The sequence below is a fragment of the Lemur catta genome, chromosome 12, assembly GCF_020740605.2.
Source record: "Lemur catta isolate mLemCat1 chromosome 12, mLemCat1.pri, whole genome shotgun sequence".
NCBI lineage: Eukaryota > Metazoa > Chordata > Mammalia > Primates > Lemuridae > Lemur > Lemur catta.
In genome coordinates, this window is record NC_059139.1 from 91,839,789 (window position 1) to 91,847,831 (window position 8,043).

Consider the following 8,043-nt stretch of genomic DNA (forward strand, 5'->3'; position numbering starts at 1 on the left):
GTTCCTGATCCCACAAGAAGCCCAAGACCTCTTCTGTGCTCTGGGTTCAACCCCTTTTGTTATTCAAAGACTGTACTCTTTCAGTTATCCTTGCTTCTAATGCACAAAAATCTTTCCCTGTTCTTCTGGTTAATTCTCACCAGCACAGAAGGGTAATCTAACGTTTCTAGCATTTTCTGTCTTTAAAGAAACTCTTCTAAACCCATGTCCCTCTTAATCTTAATAATTGCCTCATTTCTCCCTAGCAACTTTCTCTTTGAACTCAGTGAAACCAGGCTCTCATCCCCTTAATCCGCTAGGGCTGGTCTTGTCAGAGTTGCCCGCAGCCTTTATGTCCCCACAGTCTTTATTATGCTCATTCTTGTCACACTTGATCTCTCACAGCATCAAATGTAGTGGGCCATTCTTTCTTCCTTTCTGTTAATTTGAAAGATATAAAATTTATGGTTTTGTAGGTCTAGATTTGGCAATTTTATTTGGCTCAATCTAATAGTAATTTTTTTCTTAAATTCCATGACTTCAGTACCTAGGTTCTTTCCTCCTCAATATCGATTCCTTAGCAATCTTATTCCTACCTTCACCTCCTTTATTCAATCTTAACTCTCTATCATTTTGTCCTCTAGCCAGCATTTTCCTCCAGTTGATCTCACCTGTTCTTGTGATTTAGACATCTACTTAGTGCTGATGTCTCTTATATCCATATCTTGAGCCTCCTCTCCTATGAGATCCAGATTCATATTGCAACTACCTACTCACCATCTACTTCTGGTGCCTCTACCTATTAGAAGGCAGTAGCACTCTTGTTCCAAAATGTGACAATCAAAAATATCTCCAAACAATGCCAACTGTCTCCGAGGAAACATTGTCCCTGGCTGAGAATCACTGCCCTACAGCAATCTGCTACCTAGTACCTCTTGCCTGGATTACTGTCATAGCTAACTATGCAGGTCTCCCTTATTCTACTTTTGACCCCCTACATGCAGTTTCCAAAGAGCAATAAGATAAGTCTGTTTAAAATTATAAATCAATTTATGTCACTTCACTCAGAATAAACCAAATTCTTCATGTAGCCATCAAAGCCCTGCATGACAGCCATTGCGCACATCTCTGATCTCAGCTCATACAGTTCATCATATTCCAGCCACACCATTGCTCAAATATACCGGGCTTGCTACTAAGAGTCTCTGCACTTGTTCTTCCTTATGTCTGGAATGTTCTTTCTTACCACTCAGATCTCAGTTTAAATGTTCCCTCCGAAGAAAGCAGATCACAGACAACTTATTTAAAACATCATGCGTACTATATCACTCCCAGCTGTGCTCTATGACATTTTCTTCTTAGCCTTATCACTAACGAGGGAGATCTCATTTATCTGTTTACATGTTTATTGTCTACTGACCCCCAGTAGACTGTAAACCCCATAAGAGCAAAGACGTTATCTTTCTTGTTCACCACAGAATCCTTAGTGTACATATTTATTTATTGAATGAATAGATGAAAAATTCAAGAAATTAACTTTTATATTAATGGAAGTTTTAATAACATGATGAGTGATAGTCACAGCTGGATGTGCCAGAAATCGACTGTAAGATCTTTGATAAACTTATAATGACATAATAATGAAAAATTCCTGGCAATAATATTCTGCTAGATGATATCTACTAGATGATATATAAGGTCTTTCTGGTTCTAAAACGTGTCAGTAGCTCTTCACATCACTGATGGCACCACATTCTCTGTATAAAATTCCATTAGGACACTCTTCTTTTACTTTGTAGAGTATTGTCAAAATTCCACATAGAGAAGAGTGTAAAAGCTGTTTGGATACTTGATTTTCTTTGCCTGCCTTATTACAAAGTTGTATAAAATACAAATGGAGTCAGATAATCTTGTTTGGAGCCTGATGGGTAAATCCAGTAATCCTCTAATAATAACTATCCCAGTATTAACTTACAATGTGGACAAAGAATTCACCTAATAATATCACCTTTGACTGAATATACCTTTGATTTTTCAATAGAGTTAGCTGGAAGATATATTCAGTGTAACAACTCTTCAACAAATATTTATAGCCTGAGGCAGTGTTCTAGAGGTTGTGATACAGAGTGAACAAAGTAAACAAGTCTTTGCTCTATAATGTATACAAATGGTGATAAGTATTAAGAAGGAGAAGAAAAATGAAGCAGGAAATAGGCATAGACTGAGATTATAGTTAGTGATATTTTATGTAAGTCAGTAAGGTAGAACACTTTGATTTAAGGTACATATTTGAGTACAGACCTAAATTATAATAAATGAGGGAGCAAAAACTGTGTGGCTATCTGGGAGAAGAGTGTTTTCAGCAGAAAGAATGGCAAGTATAAGGGATGAGGAACAAGGAGGGGTCAGTGTGGCTGGAGTAGAATGAATAGTAGCAGAAGTTAGGATGAGAGAGAGAAGACATTGGATTGTACTTTTTAACGTAAAAATTTATACACAGTAAAATGTACAGATCATAAGTACACAAATAAAACATAGCATATTTCCATCACCCTAGAAAATTCTTATATAACCCCTTCCAATAATTCCAATAGCATCACAAGTAACCATTGTTCTGATTTTTATCACCAGAGATTCATTTTGTCTGTTTTGAAGTTTATATGAATGGAATTATACAATATGCACTCTTTTGTGACTAGCTTCATAATGCTTTTTGTCCAGATTTATCCATGTTGTTATATATATTGGATAATCATTCTTTTTACTTCTGCATATTATTCCATTGTGTGGATATATCATAATTTATTTATTGAATCTCATGGATAATTGGGTTATCTCCAGTTTGGGGATATTGTGAATGGAGAGTTGCCATGAACATTTTGGGTATATGTCTTTTTGTAGACATATGTTTTAGTTTCTCTTGCATAAATACTTAGGGTTCAGAATTCATGGTTAAGGGACAGATGCATGTTTAACTACGTAAAAAGCTGCCACGTAAATTTTTCCAAAATGACGCTCCATTTCACTCACCCACTGAAATGTACAAAAGTTCTATTTCCAATTGTTGTCATTGTCTTTTAATTTTAACTGTCTTAGGTGAGTGTGAAGTAGTAGTTTTTTTGTAGATTTAACTTGCATTGTCCTGAAAGCTAGCGATGTTAAACACTTTCTCATGTGCTTGTGGCACAATATTTATCTTCTTTTGTAAAGTGTCTGTTGGAGTCTTTTCTTCCATTTTAATTGAGTTGTTTTTTTTTATTATTGATTAGTAGGGGTCCTTTGTATATTTTGGTTATCTACCTGGTGAAATGGTGGTTCCTCTTTGGTGAACATTACCATGCATTACAAAGATTGTCACACTGGTATTTATTCCCATATGTACATTTATATGTCTCTATCCCAGACCTCCTTGTTCCTGATCTTCCAAGCTTCTTCCAAGTAACTGGAAGAAAGACAAATCCAACCCATTTGTCATTGCTCATGAATTTGTGTATTTTCTAAGCTCAGCTCAGGAAACTTCTCTTTCTACACAGAGTAAATGACCAGGTCACTGCTCAAAGCTTTGCTCCCTGGGAGGGTTGCCCCTCATCCCTGTCTTTCAAGACTTGCACCAACATATTGAGCCAATCCATTTGTGAACCAAGCTCAAACTTATTCTGCCCCATCAACTAGTGATAATAGATCATTCGTCTATTATCTTCATGTGAATTTCTGCTGGGCCTTCTCAACCTTATGTCTTGGTGGCTGTGACAGAAATCAGCTCAGGATAGGTGGTGCCATCTGCATGGTCACTGTCAGAACAATATAAATTTCTGCTGAAGACAGTATGGCCTTGTTCCAAAACTGATGGTGTCTGCGTTGTGATTCCTGCAGTAGGGCTTGCCATAAATCTAATGGCATTTTTTGTATCACTGATATTTCCAATACTATAGGATGTGTCAGGTTATGTGGCCCAAGAGGCAGGGCTACTTGCACTGCTACCTGATCTGCAAAATCCTTTCTATTACTCCAGGCCCCACTGAAAGCTGGCAGCATTTCACGTCACACAGAATGAGCCACAGCAGTATTCTCAGCTGTGGTATATGCTGCCTCTGTGATCCAAAGGTCTCCTAAACATGTGCTTCCTTACTCATGATGGGAAGTGCAAGAAGCAACAGTTTGTCCTGTACTTTAGAGGGGATGTCTTAGAATGCCCCAGGATACTTGGCCCTAAAATTTTTACTAATGTGGCTGTCCCTTAAAACTTCTTAGAGGTTCTCTCGCCCCTCTGGAACACCTGTGTCCTGCCAAGGCCTCCCACAAATAGTCACTTTTTGTTCATCTTCTCCAATTCACATGATGTTACTGATACAGTGAATGAATGTGATATTCTTCAGGATGCACAGCTAGTTTGTCTCTTCAGACTATATTATGGCAGAAGGCAGGATAGTGAACATAGTTTTAGGGTGAAAATGTAAATTTATGGCCCATTTAGGAGCAGCCCTAGAAGCACTGTATTGATACCATCTCCCAGGGCCTTGCCAGGGTGTTACATTCTGTATTCTGGTAGAGTGTTTCCTAGCTGACAAACACATGTTCCACATCCTTGATTGTGCACCCTCAGAATCCAGTGCTGTGCATAATCTCTCAGCTCCTGCTGGTGAGTGCTGGCTAGATTCTTTCATTTCCTCAGGATACAGTCCCTTTCCTTCCTTATCAGGCCAAGCCTATCTGTGGCCAGATTTTGCCATTAATTAAGCCTACTTAATGGATCTACATACCAGGAAGGAAGGTGAGGGAAGATCCTGGGAATGCTCATCTCTTGCTGGGGAAAAGCCTCTGCACTGCCTTCGAGAAATGAGAGAACGCTAGCCATTAAGAAAAGAGTAGGTTATGTTTACAAACCAGATCAATTAGAGGAATCTAAGGACTCATAATTTGCAGTGTCATCAATTCCATCCCATGTGCATGGTTTCATTTCCCAACCAGAGCCCTGACTTTGGCATAACAAGTATACATTTTTAAAAAGTGTTCACCTTCTTTAGAGCTCTGCTACTCTTATTATTATGTCCTGGCCTTGGTCTTCAGCTTTCTCTGTCTTCCCACTGTAGAAATTGAGAGAGGCTTTTGATGCTGCCAAAAAGGTATTCTGAGTTTCACACTCAGCTTTTAGTTGCCAATTATCTTTTCATTACCTTTATCTGAAGCATCAATCAAGCTTTGCTATTACCACCCAATTCCTAACTAGCATTTTCCTCACATTTTTCAAATGCTTGATACAGCTAATGCATTCTTTCCCTAGTTCCCTAGAATGCAGCTAATGCATTCTAACCCCAGTTCACCTCTGGGGAAAGCCTTAACAGTTGTTAGGGGCTGTCTGTGCTCATTACCAGCCTCAGAATGGGGATCCAGCTCCAAAACTCCAACCTCGATGGCTTTCTTAGGTCCTTCCTGGCACAAATTGTCACAAATTTGTTTTCCTGAAAAGCAGATTCTGAGACTAAAATTAGCATGCTGAAGACTTAATAGGAAGTGCTATATTTGGCCATTAATTTCTTCCAATATTCTTCCTGTCCCACTCTTGTCTCATCTCTCCTTTTTGGACTCCAATTACACATATGTCATTTCACTTAATATGGTCTTATAATACTAAAACTGTCCTCATACTTTTTTCAATTTCATTTTGTTCTTCACATTGGATAATTTCTATTTATCTGTTTACAATATCACTACTTATTTACTCTACAATTTATAATCCAGTGTTTAGACTATCCAGTGAGCTTTTCATTCCAGACATTGTACTTTCAGTTTTAAAAGTTACATTTGGCTACTTTTTTTGTCATTTCCATTTCTCTGTTGATACTCCCCATCTGCTCATTCTTATAACTATCCTTTCCTTTTAGACCTTGAATATACTTATAATAACTTCTTTAAAGTTCTTTTCTCTTAATTCCATCATCTGTATTTTCTTGAGGTCCATTTCTATATACTGAAGGATTTTGAAAAGAGCAGTGACATGTTCCGTGTGGTAAATGGGGTCCAAAAGTCAATGTAAATGTAACTGGAGTAAATAGGGGTACAAAAGTCAAATAATGGGCACTACTTATGATGCATTATACTTAGATGAGGGATGATGGTGGTTTGCTTTTGGGTGGTAGCACTGATGTGAATGAGAGGGTTGGGTTCTGACCAATCAGGTCTTGCTGATAGATTGGACAATGAGAAAAGGGGGAGTAAATTAAAGGATAAACCCATGGTTAGTGTACTCAGTGATAAAAATGGGGTTGCCACTTACTTACATGTTAACAAGGGAGGAAAATGTTTGGGAAGGGGGCATGAGCCAGAGTTCTGTTTCAGCAGGTCAAATAAGAGATGTCTATGAGATAGTCAAGTGGAGATACCAAACAAGCACTTGAGTCTTGGAGTTCAGGGGCCAGGTCCTAGATGTTATAAACTTGGGAGTCAAAGGTACATGGGTGATACTCAAAGCCACAGGGCTTTAAGTTAGTAGTTGTGAGGACTGAGCCCTGGTGTGCTCAAATGCATAGAGGTTTGAGGAATGAAGGGAATATAAAGCTTGAAATGAGGTACAAGGAGAAATAAGGAGAGTGGTATCCAAAAGATGAAGTGAATATGGCTCGAAATAAAGAGAGTGATCAGCTTGTCAAATGTTGCTGTTAACTGGGAAAAGTGAAAAATACACCATCATCCCTAACGATAATGTAAATAGTGTCTGTTATTTGACTTTTGTACCACTATTTACTCCAGTTACATTAACTTTTGTACCCCATTTACCACATAGCAATTGGAGTGGCACTTTAAAAACATAATTTTAGAGCATGTCACAGAGATTTGGAGGTTTGTTTCTTTGGTATATTAATGTATTAGTCAATACTGTATAACTTATGAATTCCTTGGAATTCAAATTCTGGAACAGCTTAACTTTAACAGTCATGCTACTGAGAATCCTATATGAGATATTAATAATTTGGGGCATTTTAATCCATAATAATGATTTTGTCAATTAAGATAGTTATTTTCTACTTATCATAGGAATATCCATTTATGAGTTCTTATTCACTGACCCTTTCTAATAACATTTATAAGATTTATTTCTCTAATAATTAGATTTCTCAGAAGAGTAATTTACCAGTGAAAGGTACAGTCACATCGCTTTTCTAGCAGAGTGCTACCGTGCCTGACACATAGCTGGCACTCTGTGAATGTGCCCATCAAGTATCTATTTTGTTAATGCTATTCGATGTGGTATTACCACAGAGACTGCACTGTTAAGTTAGGTTGCCAAAGGCCAATCTTAGGTAGTACAGTGAATATGGAAATTGTTTTCCTTACTGAAAGTCAGAAACCCAATTAAAAAAATCTGAGAGCAAAATGATATATGTTGACTCACAGACATCACAGAAGATTGTGTAGATGCAAAGATACTTGTTGAGGGTGTCTGAAGTCCAGGCCAATCTCTAATGTCCAACCTGCTCTGTCCCAGAAAGTCTTATCAGGGTGGAAGGAACACTTTTATTAGTCCATACAGAATAGGTACCTTTTTGTAATCAGTCAGCATACAGGAGGTACATTTCACTTATTAGCACAAATTAGCACTTGTGCATATGGAAGACCTTGCAATGGAGTTATGTCTGCAAAAGTATCATTTTGAGTCTGATGAGTTCAGACAACAGTTTGAAATGGAATTTCTTTAAGTTTGATAGAATCCCCAAAACAGACTATTTCTAGGAGCTTGAGTACAAGTAAGCAAGAAAGGCCAATAGCTGGTCTTAGATTTCATCAAAGCAGTGTGGTTCTCAACTGGGATAAAACTTGTCCCCTGGGGGATATTTGGCAACATCTGGACACATGATCGTCATGACTGGGGGAGGAGCAGTTATTAGGCGTCTAGTCGAGGCAGAGGCTGGGGACGCTAGTGAACAGCCTACAAATGCACAAGACCCACTCCGCGCACCCCCACACAAAAAAAGAAATTTTCGTTCCAAATGTCAACAGTGCCAGTTAAGAAACCCTGCCTTAAAGGTTATTACTAATACCTAAAATCCAATTTTCTGTTTAGACCCA